The sequence below is a fragment of the Bos grunniens genome, chromosome 22 (assembly GCF_055505025.1).
Source record: "Bos grunniens cultivar Pamir isolate PY7600 chromosome 22, Bosgru_T2T1.0, whole genome shotgun sequence".
NCBI classification, from domain to species: Eukaryota; Metazoa; Chordata; class Mammalia; order Artiodactyla; family Bovidae; genus Bos; species Bos grunniens.
In genome coordinates, this window is record NC_141186.1 from 34706966 (window position 1) to 34726864 (window position 19899).

Consider the following 19899-nt stretch of genomic DNA (forward strand, 5'->3'; position numbering starts at 1 on the left):
TGCCTCTTGAGAAATTTGTATGCAGGTCAGGAAGCAACAGTTAGAACTGGACATGGAACAACAGACTGGTTCCAAATAGGAAAAGGAGTTCGTCAAGGCTGTATATTGCCACCCTGTTTATTTAACTTATATGCAGAGTACATCATGAGAAACGCTGGACTGGAAGAAATACAAGCTGGAATCAAGATTGCCAGGAGTAATATCAATAACCTCAGATATGCAGATGACACCATCCTTATGGCAGAAAATGAAGAGGAACTCAAAGCCTCTTGATGAAAGTGAAAGTGGAGAGTGAAAAAGTTGGCTTAAAGCTCAACATTCAGAAAACGAAGATCATGGCATCTGGTCCCATCACTTCATGGGAAATAGATGGGGAAACAGTGGAAACAGTGTCAGACTTTTTTTTTCTGGGCTCCAAAATCACTGCAGATGGTGACTGCAGCTATGAAATTAAAAGACGCTTACTCCTTGGAAGCAAAGTTGTGACCAACCTAGATAGCATATTCAAAAGCAGAGACATTACTTTGCCAACATAGGTCCGTGTAGTCAAGGCTATGGTTTTTCTGTGGTCATGTATGGACGTGAGAGTGGGACTGTGAAGAAGGCTGAGCGCCGAAGAATTGATGCTTTTGAACTGTGGTGTTGGAGAAGACTCTTGAGAGTCCCTTGAACTGCAAAGAGATCCAACCAGTCCATTCTGAAGGAGATCAGCCCTGGGATTTCTTTGGAAGGAATGATGCTAAAGCTGAAACTCCAGTACTTTGGCCACCTCATGTGAAGAGTTGACTCACTGGAAAAGACTCTGATGCTGGGAGGGATTGGGGGCAAGAGGAGAAGGGGACGACAGAGGATGAGATGGCTGGATCGCATCACTGACTCGTTGGACATGAGTCTGAGTGAACTCCGGGAGTTGGTGATGGACAAGGAGGCCTGGCGTGCTGCGATTCATGGGGTCGCAAAGAATCAAACTCGACTGAGCGACTGATCTGTTCTGATCTGATTACATACTTTTGATTAAAAATAGACATTTACCCTAAAAGTCAATTCCCCTGAAAATATTTCTCTGATCAGCTTGCCATTTTGCTGTTAAACATCAGAAGTTTTTAACAAAAAAGAAGAACTTGGGAGAACTGGCTGTGGTCTTGATACCATTCCTGTCTCCTTCACTTGAAGGAAATAGTCCCAAAAACTTCCATGGGGCAAAGTTTGTGAGGAGGAAAATAATGATCCCAACACACTGTGATCCTGTCTTCCAGGAGGTTTTTGGTCTACACTGCTGATGCTTTGTAGATGTTACATTTCAGTTATACTGAGCCATGTTAATCAAAATACTACCATGGACAGGTATTACTTGTGCATGAACAGGAACCAGACAATTCCTTCTGCTATTTTGGAGATCAAAATGAAGCCTGCATTTTCATCTTATTTTTGTATTAGTAATTCATCTTAAATTGTACCTGGCAGGCCATTATCGGGAGCCAGCTTCAGTTAGCATTAGATCTGCATTCATGGAAGTGAGAGCCTAACTGATTCATTATCTAAAATCAGCACATAATGAGGGGTTGATTTACTAATAAAGTTATCTCCTTCATATTCTTAAGACAAGTTCTCTTTGTGTCTCTGTTTAGGCCTTGCCTGACTCACACTGAACTGACACCCACCCACTGCAGTGAAATTTGCATTTTGACAACCACACATTAATATTTTAACCACTGTACACATGCCTTATTTTTTTTTCTCCTTTAAAATAGTATCCAACTCTTCTTTGTAAGTGAAAAGCCAAGCAGTGGAAAAGATATTAATGGCAGAGACGCCCAGCCTCTAATGGAACAGAGGACAGGATGATGTATAAGAGAAAAATAAAATATGGTACCCTTGCTCCATGCAGACCAATAGTAGACTGAGTCATTGCTTTCTGGGACATCACTGAACTATGGGTACCTGCAGCCTCTTCGTCTTTATCTCTTACTCTAATGACTCCATTATTATACTCCAAAGCTTGTCAGTTTAAAGGCTATTCATCTTAGCATTCCTTGGCAAAGAGAATACTTCTGTATTTAAAATAATAATAATAATTTAGCCAAACCCTATTCTGTCAAATCTCTAGATTTCTATATTCCCAGTGAAGATGTGTATCCACATGCAGGAACTCTTTTTTAAAACTAAGGAAGTCTGGCAAAGCAAGGAGGGGTGTCGTCTTGACAGCGCAGATGGGATCCTGTTGCTGACCAGTTGCTCAGCCTTGTGCATGCTCTCTGCCCTGGTCAGATGTTCAGCTTCTCTGGGAGACAGCTTTCCAGTCCCTGGGAAGGGACCGTCAGTCATTATCCATGGGTCAGAATTTCCAGCAATGCTGGAGGAAACATTTTGATTAATGCCTACATGGTGACCTGGGATGATGCCAAGGGCTAAAACTTGTGGTGAAAATGGGATAAGGAGTAATCGGTTTTTTTAATAACCTTGGTCATTGTCCTTTTTGTGGCTCTTACCATGAATTCTAAACTTATTCCACAGTATTAAAATCCAGTCTAAAAAGTTATTATTAATGAGCTCCTGTATCCTGAAAACCATGAGACAATGCTGTTTTGTGCCCCTGAGACGCACAGTGTTAGGGGTTTATGTACTTTTTTTTCTTTTTTCTGAAGACTCAAAGAAAACTGATTTCATTTGGCCAAAAGAGCCATTAATAGTATACAAAGTAAGGAAGGTTTTCCTTCCTTCCTGACTTTGCTGTGCTTTCAAGAGGCTTTTTAAGATATCTTTATCTAAATATTTTTCAGTGGGTGTGGAACACATAAGAAGGTCTGTTTGTTGTTGTTTAGTCACTGTCATGTCCAGCTCTTTTCTCATCCCATGGACTATAGCCCACCAGACTTCTCTGTCCCTGGGGTTTCACAGGCAAGAATGCTGGAGTGGTTTGCCATTTCCTTCTCCAGGGGATCGTCCCGATCCAGGGACTGAACCCATATCTCCTGTATTGCAAGTGAATTATTTACCACCGAGCTACTTGGGAAGCGCCATGAAGGTCTGTTAGGAGTTTTGATAAAAACGTTTACCAAACTAGAACTGCAAGAGCTGTTGATTCTTCAGTTGTAATGATTAGAGCAGTGTTCTTTTAGGTGGTGGTATAAACTCCTTTTTGTATATGAATATATATTAATAAAAAGCAGTGAATCTTATCTATAGATTCTGATGTGTAAGAATCATTAGTTTTCTTTATCAAGAAAAAAATGAAAAAATACTTTACTCCCCTGATATGATGAGAAGGGAACTTCACTTCCTGGCATTTGTTCCAAAAACCCATAATCCCAATCTTAATCATGAGAAAGACATCAGAAAAATTCCACTGATGGATTTTCTACAAAATACCTGACAAAATACCTGCTCAAGACTGTCAAGATTACGAAAAACAAAGGGAAAATGAGAAATTCACAGAACAGAGAAGACTGGGGAGACGTGACAACTAAACACAACATGATACCTGGACTGATCCTGACAGTAGAGGATATTAGTGGAAAAATGAGTGAAATCCAAATAAAAATTTAGATAATAGTGATGTACCAATGTCCACTTCTTAGTTTTGAAAAATTTTCCTTCATAAGGTAAGATGGTAGTGATGGGGCAATTGGTGAGGTATATATGGAAATTCTATTCTCTTGGCAGTTTTTCTGTAAATGAAAATGTATTTCAAAATTAAAACCCAACTCTAGCCCTCATTCTACTGGCCTGGCTGGAAATTCAGTCCCTGTCATTTTCCTGTACCCACAAGGCATCAGGTTTTCTGCCTACTGAAGTTAGTATTAACGTCATCTTTGTCTACACCCACAAGGTCTCGTAAAACTAACAACTCTGTTGTTTGGGGAGAACAGACAAGAATGGAAATCCCAGAGCTAGGGTTCTTTTTCTTAAGTGTACCTGAAAGTCATGCCCTTAAGGCTTTGAGTCCATCTGTAAGAAACCACACCTGGGCCTCCTGATTTCCTTCCACTTCCCAGTCTAAAATTGGGTGGCGAAAAAAAAAAAAGGAAGAAGCTCTCTTTTGTCCCTGTCCTCAAAGGCGACCACCTCTCCTTCCCACTTCCTGGAAATAACTAGCATCCTATTTTCCCTGAGCTCAAACTTTCTCATAAAGCTTCACTTTCCTGCCATTACCTATGCGGCCCTGCAAAATTCCTTAGCACAAGGAATGCATAGACTCTGGCTACTTGCTTGGAATAGGTAGAAGGAAAACTGCAGCAAAAATAAATACAAATTAATATATAAATAAATCATTCTGCCACTTGTGTAATTGCAGACTACTCTGTTACAGTGGCCTAGTAGCTTATTTGAAGGAAGTACACATGAAGGCAATGGCACCCCACTCCAGTACTCCTGCCTGGAAAATCCCATGGACAGAGGAGCCTGGTAGGCTGCAGTCCATGGACTCGCTGAGGGTCAGACACGACTGAGCAACTTCACTTTTACTTTTCACTTTCATGCACTGGAGAAGGAAATGGCAACCCACTCCAGTGTTCTTGCCTGGAGAATCCCAGGGATGGGGGAGCCTGGTGGGCTGCCGTCTATGGGGTCGCACAGAGTCGGACACGACTGAAGCGACGCAGCAGCACACATAATTGGGATGCCCCGCACGTCTGCCTCCAACCTTTATCTTTGCAGTGAAAGAAGCTGATACCTGTACAGCTCTCTTCTTGCCTTGGGGCACTTCCTTTCTTGAGTCTGGAGTTCCTAGCATCTTTCTGCTCCAAGAAGAGTGACAAGCCCTGTCTGCTTTTCCTACCTGGCTCCTCTCTGTAGCGAGAGACTTAATGAGATCACTCAAGGCACAGGGAAGCCTTAAGGCCAAGCAGAGAGCAAGCCCAGCAAGAATGCAATCAGAGCAGGCAAGTGTTAGTGTTGAGAGGAGGAGGTCACGGTAGAGAAAGGTCCAGAGTAGAGAATTAAGGGAGAAGAGAGGGCTCTGAAAAGGGGTAGAGACCCTGGCTGGTCTGGGGAAGACAGAAATGGAGCAGATCCCTGAGGCTTGGCAAGGTCAGTGAAAGAGGTATAAACTGGAGTCACTGTCAGTTTTTACAGGAACAAAAAGTTTCCTAAGTTCTTGAAATCCAAAAATCCTTTAAGTTTGTCAAGGTTAATTGAAGAGTGAATCGGTGTTCACAACTTTTTAGCTGTAAAAATGGAGCTGTTTATGTTAAGTAGAAGTTTTTGGCTGATGATGAGTCCGAGATCAACACTGCAAATAGTCCCTTCAGAGAGTGGTCATGGTCACTTCTCAAGAGACACGTGTCACAAACTGTGGGAAAAAATTGTTGTTTTCCTCATTTATGTTTCTAACATTTGTGAAGTCTGGCTGGAGGAAGAGAATAAATGGAAGTTACTTACAATAGCTCTAAATGTTTAAAAGTTGTAAATCAGTCTGACCAGGTACTAAATAGAACAATTGGTCCTGCTACCCGGGCAAATAAATTTTCATTATGGAAAATCAAAAATACATGAAAAGGTAACTTCATTTGTTGAACAGTTTGTGGAATATCAGAAGCAGCTGGATTTAATTATTGTTGAGTATTGTTTTGGGTTGTTCTGTTAAGACAATGATATTTGTTTGAGTAATAGACAAGATTCTTAAAGCATATGTATCTATTGCAAAAATTATTTTTCTGGTTTCATTTCAACAAAATGTTATAATTTAATTTTCATTTATTTTGCATTTTGGTGACAGTAATAAGCTAAAGAATTAAAAAAAGAAAGGTGATCAGTTTGCTTAATTTTAAATATATTGCATCAGAAATACAAATTAAATGTAAAAAGTTGAACTTATAATCATTTTAAAATGCATTCAAAAAGTTTTCTTAATTATCTAGAAGTATTTATAAAATTGAGTCAAAATATTAACCATAATTATAAATCATAGCTAAGTTATTTTTAAGCTAAAGTCATATAATGTTTTATTTCAATTAAGTTACCCTTAATAACTTAAGTTACATTTATGGAAATATTAGTACTTGCAGTACTAGACTTTATATCTGCATATGACTTACACACATAAAGCAGCAGTGACAGAGTTCATGAACGATACGCCTAGAGTAGATCAACATACATACATTTAGAAGTAAAACGGATATTTAATATTGTAAAATGTTCCTCACATTCAATTGCTGTGACTACCATGCTAACTTGCATAGTTCTTGCCTCAAGAACTATAAACTGGAAAACCAAGGGTATCCAGACATTTAACCCTAATGGAAGGTGATAATTTTTGTTAGAATTGTAGTTCTCCCTTTCATTTTTTAATTGAGATATAATTGACATATAACACAATAGTTTCAGATAGTTTCAGATGTATAACAAAATGACTTGATATTTGGGTATAATTGAAATTATCAGCACAATAAGAATAGTTAACATCCAATGACACATAATTACAATTTTTTTCCCGTGATGAGAACTTGTAAGATCTACAGTCTTAGCAACTTTCAAATCTACAGTGCAGTGTTGACTGTGGATACTGTGTTGTACATTGTATCTGCAGAATTTACTTACTTATTTATTTATAACTAGAAGTTTGTACTTTCAGTCACCTTCACCCATTTTGTCAACCTTCACCCCTCACCTCTGGCAACCACCAAACCGTTCTGTATAACTTTGAAATCAGTTTTTAGTTTGTTTTTTGTTTGTTTATTTGTTTGTTTTAGATTCCGTATATAACTAAGATTGTATAGTATTTGTCTTTTTCTGTCTGACTTACTTGATGCTTTCAAGCTTCATCCATGTTTTGCATATGGCAAGATTTCCTTCTTTTTTATGGTCAAATAATGTTCCATTGTATATACATACATACACACCACATTTTTCTTTTTCCATTCAGTCATTGATGGACACTTACATCGTTTCCGTGTTTTGGCCGTTGTAAATAATGCTGCAGTGAACATAGGACTACATATGCCATTTCCAGTTGGCATTTTTGTTTCCTTCAGATAAATACCCAGAATAGCAGTTGCAGAATTATACAGTAGTTCTGTTTTCAATTTTTTTAGGAGTCTGCATGCTGTTTTCCATAGTGGTTATACCAGTTTACAGCCCTACCAGCAGTGCATGAAGGATCCCTTTTTTTTGAGATCCTTACCAACATAAGTTATTTCTTATCTGTTTGATGATAGTGATTTGAACAGCTGTAGGTGATTTCTCATTGTAGCTTTGATTTGCATTTTCCTAATGATTCAATTCAGTTCAGTCACTCAGTCATATCCGACTCTTTGCGACCCCATGGACTGCAGCACGCCAGGCCTCCCGATCCATCACCAACTCACTGAGCTTACCCAAACTCATGTCCATTGAGTTGGTGATGCCATCCAACCCTCTCATCCTCTGTCGTCCTCTTCTCCTCCTGCCCTCAATCTTTCCCAGCATCAGGATCTTTTCAAATGAGTCAGCTCTTCACATCAGGTGGCCAAAGTATTGGCGTTTCAGCTTCAACATCAGTCCTTCCAGTGAACACTCAGGACTGATCTCCTTTAGGATGGACTGGTTGGATCTCCTTTCGGTCCAAGGGACTCTCAAGAGTCTTCTCCAACCACAGTTCAAAAGCATCGATTCTTCGGCACTCAGCTTTCTTTATAGTCCAACTCTCACAACTATACATGACTACTGGAAAAACCACAGCCTTGACTAGATGGACCTTTGTTGGCAAAGTAATGTTTCTGTTTTTTATTTAATAAAAGACAGACGGGTCATGGTGGAGAGTTTTGGCAAAATGCAGTCCACTAGAGAAGGGAATGGCAAACCACTTCAGTATTCTTGCCTTGAGAACCCCATGAACAGTATGAAAAGGCAAAAAGATAGGACACTGAAAGATGAACTCCCCAGGTCAGTAGGTGCCCAATATGCTACTGGAGATCAGTGGAGAAATAGCTCCAGAAAGAATGAAGGGACGGAGCCAAAGCAAAAACAACACCCAGTTGTGGATGTGACTGGTTATAGAAGCAAAGTCCAATGCTGTAAAGAGCAATATTGCATAGGAACCTGGAATGTTAGGTCCATGAATCGAGGCAAATTGGAAGTGCTCAAACAGGAGATGGCAAGAGTGAACATCGACATTCTAGGAATCAGTGAACTAAAATGGACTGGAATGGGTGAATTTAACTCAGATGACCATTTTATCTACTACTTATTTAACTTCTATGCAGAGTACATCATGAGAAATACTGGGCTGAAAGAAGCACAAGCTGGAATCAAGATTGCGGGGAGAAATATCAGTAACCTCAGATATGCAGATGACACCATCCTTATGGCAGAAAGTGAAGAGGAACTCAAAAGCCTCTTGATTAAAGTGAAAGTGGAGAGTGAAAAAGTTGGCTTAAAGCTCAACATTCAGAAAATGAAGATCATGGCATCTATCCCATCACTTCATGGGAAATAGATGGGGAAACAGTGGAAACAGTGTCAGACTTTATTTTGGGGGGCTCCAAAATCACTGCAGATGGTGACTGCAGCCATGAAGTTAAAAAACACTTACTCCTTGGAAGGAAAGTTGGGATCAACCTAGATAGCATATTAAAAAGCAGAGATATCACTTTGCAAACAAAGGTCCGTCTAGTCAAGGCTATGGTTTTTCCTGTGGTCATGTATGGATGTGAGAGTTGGACTGTGAAGAAAGCTGAGCACCTAAGAATTGATGCTTTTGAACTGTGGTGTTGGAGAAGACTCTTGAGAGTCCCTTGGACTGCAAGGAGATCCAACCAGTTCATCCCAAAGGAGATCAGTCCTGGGTGTTCATTGGAAGGACTGATGCTGAAGCTGAAACTCCAGTACTTTGGCCCCCTGATGCAAAGAGTTGACTCATTGGAAAAGACCCTGATGCTGGGAGGGATTGGGGGCAGGAGGAGAAGGGGATGACAGAAGATGAGATGGCTGGATGGCATCACTGACTTGATGGGCGTGAGTCTGAGTGAACTCCGGGAGTTGGTGATGGACAGGGAGGCCTGGCGTACTGCGATTCATGGGGTCCCAGAGTCAGACATGACTGAGCAACTGAACTGAACTGAACTGTTGGCAATAATCCCTTAGAAGAAATGTGGTAGCCATCATAGTCAACAAAAGAGTCTGAAATGCAGTACTTGGATGCAATCTCAAAAACGACAGAATGATCTCCGTTCATTTCCAAGGCAAACCATTCAATATTGCGGTAATCCAAGTCTATATCCCGACCAGTAATGCTGAAGAAGCTGAAATTCTGAAGACCTACAAGACCTTTTAGAACTAACACCCAAAAAAGATGTCCTTTTCTTTATAGGGGACTGGAATGCAAAAATAGGAAGTCAAGAGATACCTGGAGTAACAGGCAAATTTGGCCTTGGAGTACAGAATGAAACAAGGCAAAGGCTAACAGAGTTTTACCAAGAGAACGCACTGGTCATAGCAAACACCATCTTCCCTGATAATTAGTGGGCATCTTTTCATGTACCTTTTAAATGGTGGTACACAGTGCAAAAAATCTGTTGCATTCTCACAATCTGAAAGAAGGATTTGTAGAAGTTAATTTGTCTTATCTTTTACCTAAGATTTTCTATCACTCAAAACCTCCCCACATTCCATAGCAACTACCCACACATTTGTTTTGAATACATAGGAAGTGAAAAGAAGCATTTTCCTAGACATGAACAGGGTCAGTCACGATAGTGAATGATTAAGGTTATGGCCATGCTACAGTGATACAGAGGGCTGGATCCTGAGTGACAGAAGCCCACCCCCTCCCTCATGTTCTTTAATAAATAAATTTCTGTTAATAAATGTTTTGAGAAGAAAGGTCTCTAACATGAGGGTCCCAGGGCTGGAGCCCTTCTTGTCCAAGTCCGGGTACCATATTGGTTTCTCTTATTGATCTTGGTCACCAGTCATGATTACTCAAATCCTGCATCATGCATCATTCATTTTAAAAATGTCTTTGTTATGACACAGGAGGGATTATATTAGTGTCACAACACTCCAATCAGCAAAATTGCTTTGGAAAAGTACAGATAGTCTTGAGGGCCTGAAAATGGCAGAATAAGTATAATCACATGTATGTCTCCTTAATCACATGTATGTCTCCTTTGGCAGAGGTTGAGATGGTTAGATAGCATCATTGACTCAATAGACACGAGTTTGAGCAAACTCCAGGAAATAGTGATGAACAGGGAAGCCTGGTGTGCTACAGTCCATGGGGTCGCAAAGAGTCAGACATAACTTAATAACTGAGCAGTGTTTCCTTCTCCTTACCCACTGTTTCAGAAAGGTTTATGAATCACAGATAGTGAGATGGTTGGTTGATAACACGTGCTGGACCGCATACCCATAATCAGAGAGCTGGTTATTTGTGGATTCTGTCTCCTCTGTTTGCTGGAAAATTTGATAGAATCCTAATTGAGTACCTGGGACAGAGTTTCTGGAATAAAGACACTGGCTGTTGAGCAGCAAAATTATCCATATTAACAGCCTACCAAGTGCCATACCTCTTCTCCTTTCCCATGAATCCCCTTCCGGCAGCCCAGCTACCTTAAGGATCACCTTGTCATCTGACATTACAGGCAGAGTGTCGTGGCTGGTGAGATTTATTTGGGGATATCACTGGGTTAAGTTGGAGGCAGTCCCCAAGAAGAGAGAAGATTGAGCAACCAATGGGAAATGGGATCCCAGCATCCCTCTCTTCTTTTCCTGTAGGGCATCCCATGCCTGTCCAGAAGCAAGTGCTGGTCCTAGTTTGCATGGTCCAGACTCTAAGACTTTCCCAAGGCCAGCTCCTGGTAGAGTCACATCTACAAGCTTCATTTCTCCAAGGAATAGGATTTCTGTCCTTTTAGCTAGAAAGTAATCAGCATCCTAACACTTCAGTTTCTGCATCTCATGGTTCAAAGCTGCTGTGAAGCAAATACCTCCTTTCTAAGAATGATACTCCAGGCCTCTCTTCTAAGGATGTTATGCCACTGAAAATTATGGCCTTTTTAACTTAGCCTCCAGATCCATAAGGGCCTTGTCTTTTTGTGATTTCTGCTTTCTGCAGAAACTCAGCTCTACAAGTTACGCCTATTTCTGTGCACCTTACTGTGCAAGGATCACTTATTTTGAGGTCTGCATCCTCCAGAGGGCTCAGCTGCTAGACCCTGGAGGCGTTGCTGGACCAGAACCTCCAGTCTGCAGACCCTGGTCTAGCTACTGGGGAAACCATAAGAAACATGGACTCCATATGCACCCTTTCCCATTTCCCTATATGTCTCCAGAGAAAGTCTGAAAAGCTTTGGCCTACGTGAAGAAACCAGAACTGAGATGCAGAAGCGTTGAGCCTCGGTGGGCTTCCTGTTTCTCTGGTTGAATGAGATCCTTTCAGACCAGGTGGAACTAAGTGAATCATTGCTCGTTATAAATCGGTAAGGAGAAAAATACCAGATATTGTGGTTTGGGAAAAAGGAAGAAAATTGGCTTTGCGCAAAGTGGGAAATTCCATGTTGCTTAGAAGCATTCTAAAGTGGTGTGTAGAAACCATAAGGCCAAACTTCCATGGTTAAAATTCCATGTCTGCTCCTTAATAACCATATAACCTGTTCAGGGTATTTAAGTTCTCTGTGTCCTAGAAGTGGGAAGAATCACAAATAACAGGATCGACTTCTCGGTGTCATTACCAGGATTAAATGAATCCATGTTTGTAAAGCTCTTAGATTAGTGCTTGGTCCTTACCAAATCGTTAGTTGGTGTGATTTAGAACTATTATTATCATTCATCATAATCATCACTAGCTCTTAGAGGTAGGCCATGACAGTGCCTGGTTCCAGCCCAGTTCTCCGTGTAGTGTGATCACCACTGAACAGATTTCCTAAGGCTGAGCTGCTTCCTGGTCCTTGGAGGACTGATAGGCAGCTCCTTTACAGATGATACCTACTCATTCTGTAGACTCCAGGTTGATGTAAAGACACAGCTAGCTGGTGAAGTCCACAGTTTTCAATCATCTACTCATAAAAGGCTTTAAGGTATAGGTAGGGTAGAAAGGGACTCCTGAAATGTTATTGAGTTCAATCTCAGTCAAGGAATATGCAACAGCAGGAAGATCCAGAAGGTGCTTAACTGAGCTTGCAGATGGATAGCTCTCCTCCAGGACCCCATCACTGATTCTGATCAAGGTTTCCAGCTTAACTGTGTGGGTGTGCATCTCTGCAGAAGTAGCTCAGCTACCTGCTGCAACATGGTCCACAAGTCAGTGACCCCTAGTGATGACACCGGGACTCAGTTTCTTTATAGGAGCAACTGCAAGCAGACCCTGGAACCCCATGTCTTTTACTAATAACATGTAAGTTATTTTATCAGGCAGAAGGAAATCAGTAACAGGTAGAAGTGTGACTTTACAAAGAAATGAACAGCACAACAATAGTAAGTCTGTGGGTAAATATAATATTTTTTATGATCTTTAAAAGATATTTGACTATTTAAAGCAAAAATAATAACATGGCATTTATAGAGTATGAAGAAATAAAATATATAATATCAGTACAAAAGATAAGAGGGAAGAATTTATGCTTCTGATGTATTATGTGAAATGATATAATATTGTTTGAAGGTAGACTGTGATAGTATTTATTATGAATTCTAGAGAAAACTGAAAATATAGAGAGGAAGAATCAACTAAGCTAACAGTGGAGATGAAATAAGAAATGATAGTCAATTCAAAGGAAGGCAGGGAAATAGTAAAACAAAGAACAGAAAAGGCACATAGAAAATAAATAGTAAAACTAGACTTAAATCCAAACATGTTGATAATCACATTAAATGTAAATTCTCTAAACGTAATTAAAACTCAGAGATTGTTAAATTGGATACTTTGTGAGACTCAACTACTTGCTGCTTGAAAGAAAATCACTTTAAATAAAAAAAACACAGACAAGTTAAATTTCAAAAGATGACCATGGAAACACTGACCTAAAAGTAATAGGGAAGAGCGTGGACCGGGATTTGACCGTGACTCTCAGCTCTTGTGCCTTCTTGGTGGTGAACTTAGGCGAGTCACCTGGTTTCTCTGAACCCAGTTTTCTCCCATTTGTTTATGATGAGGATAAGAAACCTATCTCAGAGGGCCGTGGTAAAATGTAAATGAGTTAATGTAAAACATATAACTTAGTTCCTAGTGTATATTAAGTATCTAAAATGCTAGCAGTTGTTGAGTTGTTTTTACTGTTTCTAGGTTCTGAAAACATTAGCAGTTGTTGTTGTTGTTATTTTCCACTGTTTCTAGGTTCTAAAATGCCTACCAAATAGTCATAATAGTCTAGGAATAGTCTAGGAAGTTCTGATTCAGCCTGGGCAGTGGGATTACAGCCAATGTACAGAGGACATTGTATTTTGGCGGCTGCAAAACAAAATCCAGTCTGCAGTTACAGGTTCCTTATGCATTCAGGGTTGCTATGGAGCTCTTGGAAAAGATCGATTGGCCTTATCTTTGAGTGGAGCTGGGACTGTCTATCATCCCTGAGCTGGCTGGAGACTGGCTTCACTCAGCCCCCAAGGAGAAAGGCATGTGTCCCACTTGAAGGGAGATGACTGAATAAGTGAGTGAAGAGAGGCAGGAAAGACACCTGGAAGCTGCATGCAGACTCACTGTCAGTGGGGGAACAAGAAGGGAACATCGTTCTCCCATTTCTGTTGTGACATTACATAAAGATAATGTAACACAGATGCTCTGGATAAATAATTCAGGGGAGAACAAGAAATATAAAACCCAGGCACCAGTAACAGCAGCTCCTGTGTCCCGTGGTTGTGACAAAGTCTGTACTTGAACTTTATATCCAGATGTGAATCCTTAATGGGAAAGGGAAAACATAATAATTTCACAGGGCTGGAAGCTGTGTGATGTGTTCAGCCCAGACTGCTGCCTCAGGCACCTGCTTCCAAATGCTTTGCCTTTTTCTTTCCAACAAACTGCCCTCTCTCCTGCTTTCCTCTCTACAGCCTTCACCCAACAAGTGCGTAATTAATAGATAACAGACTATTGAATCACTTTCTTAAAAAATAAGAATAGATAATCAGTAGTATTGAGCACTTGGCACATGACAATGTTCTAAATACATGGTCTGTTTTATCATGTTTAATCCTCACAAACATCCTTGGCAGAAGATTCTCTTTATTTGTCCCATTTTGGAACCAAAAGAAACTGAGGTCAGAGAGGCTAGGTAACTTGCCCAAGGCCATACGGATAGGATGTGGTAGGGTAAAAATTAGAAGCTGGGCCTCAGATCTGGAGTTCTTTTAATCACTGTTCAACTACTTCATAAGCTATGCAGTAGTTAGGACATTTTTTCAATGCAGGGTGATCATACAGTGCTGGTCTGCTTGGGTAACTGTGAGTTAGCAAACCTGTAGTAGAGTGACCAACAGCATGGACTTCAGTGCCCAGGATTTCTATCCCACCTCCCCCCTTTCCTAGCTGTGTACCCATGACAAGTGTCCTTCATCTCTTTGAGCTTCATTCCCCATGAGAATAACAGGGTCATGAAAGTGCCCACCTCCAGGATCCTTGTGGGAATTAAAAAAAATAATCCTTGTAAAAGGCATATCCCAGTGCCTGAAACAAGCTAAGTGTCCACAAATACTCATAGAAATTAGTGAATTGCTGACAAGTGCCTAAGCTTTGGTGAATAGTCTCTCGCTGAGAACAGCAGTAGCCTAGATTCAGCTCCTTTCTGTCTCTCTACATATGGGAATCAGCTGGGCACTTATCCTGAAGAGGGCAAAATGAAAAGAACACACAAATAAAGTAAAAGGGAGTATCTGTTCCAAACAACAATCAGTAACTGATATTTTAAAGACTTTTATTTCTGTTATTTTTTGAAGAGGAGGGAGGTAAAAGTTAACAAGTGATACAATCACATCTCTGTAGGATGACAAAAGAAATCTTGCAACAAGATGGCATATGAAACAAACGTGACAAGCATACTTTTTGGAACAGTCAGGTTTACCAGGAATGCAGGTTCACTGAGGCAGTGTTCCTGGAGATTTCTTGCTGGGACTTTGTGGAAAGATGTAGTAGAATCGAGATGTCCATTAGGTTTAGAGCATGAAGTTTTGTACAGGATAGCACTGGCCTTTTCAGTATCCCCTAGCTTGATTGACTGACAGCCCTGAATGTGTTTGTTAGTGAGAAACATACTGGGGAGAGAATGACATCACTCACCATAATATGTGTATATAACAAACTGCAGTTTATGGTGGAGTCAAATCCAGATGCTAACTTGTTATCATTAAAATTATAAAGCAGATAGAGAAGGACATAGAATCAATCAATTTTCGTTACCAAGACTGCTGACTGAGGAGGAAATAATACCATCTGACTATTTCCAAACAGTAATAAATATCTCTGCATCATAGAAAGGCCAACACACTTCTCAAAAGCACTTGTTTTATTAATCAACTGATGAAACCAGAAATAGATCAATCTTATTAGAAAAAAGCCCCTCCCTCAAACTATAGATGTTATGAATCCAGGTACCTAATTTAAAACAAATTTTAGTAGTTCATTTTCTGTCCTTTTATGACATAACACACTTTTTGAAGAAAGGCTTTAACATTACCCTCAGTCAGGAGAGCTCCTTAAATTATGATCAGAGGTCTATTGGACAAGTCAAGCTGTCTAATAAAGGCCCTGCAATATTTCTGTGATTAATCCTTTTAGACAAAGTCCAAATTTTTTGTCCAAATTTATTCTAAAACCAGGAAAATAATAGTGAAGTGTATTTTTTATATATACTATAGTACTTGCCTTTTTTCCTCTGATTTTGTGACTGATTGTCTTGTCCTTAGACTCTTAGTTATTTTGTGACAGTTTATCTTCTCCACCCTCCAAGTATGCTTTAAGCAGTGAAAGTTATATTGTATCTCCACAGTAACAGAACTAGTAGAGTGTTATTTTCATATTAAGAACTGTGTAAATCCTTATTAAATAAATGTCTTCATCCAGCCATACATATATTTACACATACAAACACACACATGCACACCTTAAACAGGTAAAAAGAAATGGCCAGTAGAATTTTTCAGTCATTATTCAGTTCAGTTCAGTTGCTCAGTTATGTCCGACTCTTTACCACCCCATGGACTGCAGCATGCCAGGCTTCCCTGTTCTTCACCATCTCCTGGAGTTTGCTCAAACTTGTGTCCATTGAGTTGCTGATGCCATCCAACTATCTCACCCTCTCTTGTCCCCTTCTCCTCCTGCCTTCAATCTTTCCCAGCATCAGGGTCTTTTCCGATGAGTCAGTTCTTCGCATCAGGTGGCCAAAGCATTGGAACTTCAGTTTTAGCCTCAGTCCTTCTAATGAATACTCAGGACGGACTTCCTTTAGGATTGACTGGTTGGATCTCCTTGCAGTGCAAGGGACTCTCAAGAGTCTTGTCCAATACCACAGTTGAGAAGCATCAGTTCTTCAGCACACAGGCTTTCTTATAAAGAACTCTCACATCCATACATGACTCCTAGAAAAACCATAGCTTTGACTAAATGGACCTTTGTCAGCAAAGTAATGTCTTTGCTTTTCAATATGCTGTCTAGGTTTGTCATAGCTTTTCTTCCAAGGAGCAAACGTCTTTTAATTTCATGACTGCAGTCACCATCTGCAGTGATTTTGGAGCCCAAGAAAATAATGTCTCTCACTGTTTCCCAATCTATTTGACATGAAGTGATGGGACTGGATACCATGATCTTCTTTTTTTGAATGTTGAGTTTTAAGCCACCTTTTTCACTCGCCTCTTTAACTTTCATTAAAAGGTTCTTTAGTTCCTCTTCACTTTCTGCCATAAGTGTGATGTCATTTGCATACCTGAGGTTATTGATATTTCTCCCGGCAATCTTGATTCCAGCTTGTGCTTCATCCAACCCAGCATTTCTCATGATGTACTCTGCATATAAGTTAAATAAGCAGGGTGACAATATACAGCCTTGACATACTCCTTTCCTAATTTGGAACCAGTCTGTTGTTCCATGTCCCGTTGTAACTGTTGCTTCTTGACCTGCATACAGATTTCTCAGGAGGCAGGTCAGGTGGTCTGGTATTCCCATCTCTTTCAGAATTTTCCACAGTTTGTTGTCATCCACACAGTCAGAGGCTTTAGCATAGTAAATGAAGCAGAAGTTAAATGAAGCAGAAGTAGATGTTTTTATGAATTCTCTTGCTTTTCCTATGGTCCAATGGATGTTGGCAATTTGATCTCTGGTTCCTCTGCCTTTTCTAAAACCAGCTGGAACATCTGGAAGTTCCTGGTTCATGTACTGTTGAAGCCTACCTTGGAGAATTTTCAACATTACTTTGCTAGCGTGTCAGATGAGTTCAGTTGTGTGGTAGTTTGAACATTCTTTGGCATTGCCTTTCCTTGGGATTGGAATGAAAACTGACCTTTTCCAATCCTGTGGCCACTGCTGAGTTTTCCAAATTTGCTGGCACATAGAGTGCAGCACTTTCACAGCATCATCTTTTAGGGTTTGAAATAGCTCATTGTTTCAAATGTCATTATATAAATAGTGTCATTATTATGGTTAGCCTTTTCATAAAAAGTTATATGAATACTCATTGCCTTAATTACACAGCAAGTATAGAAATTTCCTAAACCTGTAGTGAATAATAACTAGCTATTAGCTAGACACTGTGATAAATAGTTAATTTCTTTTATGTAATTTTATTCTTCGACAGCCCTATGAGGTAGGTCCTATGATCATCTCCATCTTATGGAAGAAGAAACTGAGGTTTAGCAGGACTAAGTAACCCTTGTGAGTTACTAGTAATAACAATGCAAATCCACACCTGCCTCTCCTCTAAGTCCATTCTATCAGTCACTTGGTTAAACTCTGTTTCTTAGAGTTGCTCTGTCCAACTTATCTTCTTATGAGTGAGGGCTGAGATGTGAAACAGTCTTCCCAACCTCTCAAAACAAATTTAGAGTAATGGAGCCAGGAAGAGAAGCGCATCTCCTGATTCTTGGTTCAGTGCTTTTTGCCTGGCTCTTAAAGTTGTGTGTGTGTGTGTCTGTGTGTGTCTGTGTGTGTGTGTGTGTGTGTGTGTGTGTCTGTGTTTCCTCTCCCTCAAGTTTGCAAATCTTTTCATGGTGTCAAAGACTTCAAGCATAACTTCCAGTTTTGCCCTTACCAAGAAAATCAGCAGCATGCAAAGGTCATGAGGGCACCACACTGGCTTTGCTGAACACACTGCATTGATAAAGGCTGTGAGAGGAAGCAACATCTCTGGGAGCATTTTCAAACCACAAGAAATTCCCAGAGGGCACTGGCTGATGGAACACCAGTTGCTCACCTTTGTCCTAAAATTCCCCGAGTTCCTCCAAGATGTCTTGCCACACGTTTAAAAGTCCAGGCCTGCTTTTGCATGCACTGTTTCTCATAACAGCCATGGTGCATTCTGGAATTGACACCTGGTGATGTTTGGGCATTTAATGGTTGCTGATTGGTAATGTGAACAGCCTATACTGATCACTCTCCCCACAGCTCTTTGAATAAGAAAGAGAAAGAAGAGAGAAATTATTTATCCATAATAGTATTTAAACTTTTTTGTCTTTGATTTTCTCTGTCTCCACATTAAACTGATTACCATGTAGCTAAACAGCTTGTGTAATTATCTGCTCAATGTCTGTCTCTGTCACCAGGACATAAACTCCATGAGGACAAATCCTATGTCTTCCCCCACACCCACTGCATTCCTAGAGTCCAGTTCTTCAGTCACACAATGCAATAAACAGTTTGACTTAAAAGACATACTCTGAGGGTGACCCTGAGAAAAATGCAACATTGCAGGTAAATTTACTGAAGCCACAAAACAGTGTCTTACTGTATTTTTGATATCAGGAGTGTGGCTCAAATGTTTGCATATGAAATCCAGCTGCATACACAAAGAGATACAAATCACTAGTGTGGAATTTGAAGAGTGTATTCTTTTCACATTAGAAAGGAAGAGAAGACAAATGGATGAATTACAGAGTAGCAAACTAGAGGACCACTAATCAGAAAGGTGTGTCTTTTGTATCAAAGTAGCATTTGGGTGTTCACATCTCCTGCCAGCCCAGGGTATCACCTACAACTCTGGCATCAGTTAAGTACTTACACCAAAGCCTGTGTAGTAATCTTGTTGGAATAGAAATGTTTCTTGGGTGACCGTGATAACTTGTGTCTACTGAGAAGTGGAAAGAAGTCTGTACTAATCCCACCTGGCTGCTTGTACAGAGCAATGTGGACAGTTGCAGACAGCTTTTGACAAGCCACTGGTAAAATTGCTGCTGCTAAGTCACTTCAGTTGTGTCCGACTCTGTGCGACCCCATAGACGGCAGCCCACCAGGCTCCCCCGTCCCTGGGATTCTCCAGGCAAGAACACTGGAGTGGGTTGCCATTTCCTTCTCCAGTGCATGAAAGTGAAAAGTGAAAGTGAAGTCGCTCAGTTGTGTCCGACTCTGTGCCACCCCATAGACGGCAGCCCACCAGGCTCCTCCGTCCATGGGATTTTCCAGGCAAGAGTACTGGAGTGGGGTGCCATTGCCTTCTCCAACTGGTACAATTAGCCTGGTTCAAATTCTCATGCAAATTCTGTCACTAAAGTGAATTGAATTCTCAAGAGACATTCAGAAGTCTTGTGAGAGAGAGTTGCAGAATTAGATGCTGATGGTCCATCATTGATACAATGAGTTCTGTTCTACTGGGAATAGAAATAATGATCGATGATTTACTTTCTTTCTTAGCACCATTGTTAAGTGCATAGTGGCAAGAAAAATATCAGGTCTCTCCTCTGAAAAACAATAATAATAAAAAATATTTTAAAGGATGATAGAACAGTGGCCTCTCCCCCTAAAAGGTTTTATGAGTTTCCTTTTCTGGATGAAGCTATAGGTTTTTATTC

The 19899-nt window shown here is 40.4% G+C and overlaps 1 long non-coding RNA gene across 1 annotated transcript in view; it reads left to right on the forward strand.

Moving 5' to 3' along the window:
- Nucleotides 1–19899, forward strand: part of LOC147348278 (uncharacterized) — a 184709-nt gene that overhangs the window by 48395 nt on the left and 116415 nt on the right. The gene's annotated exons all lie outside the window — the stretch shown is intronic.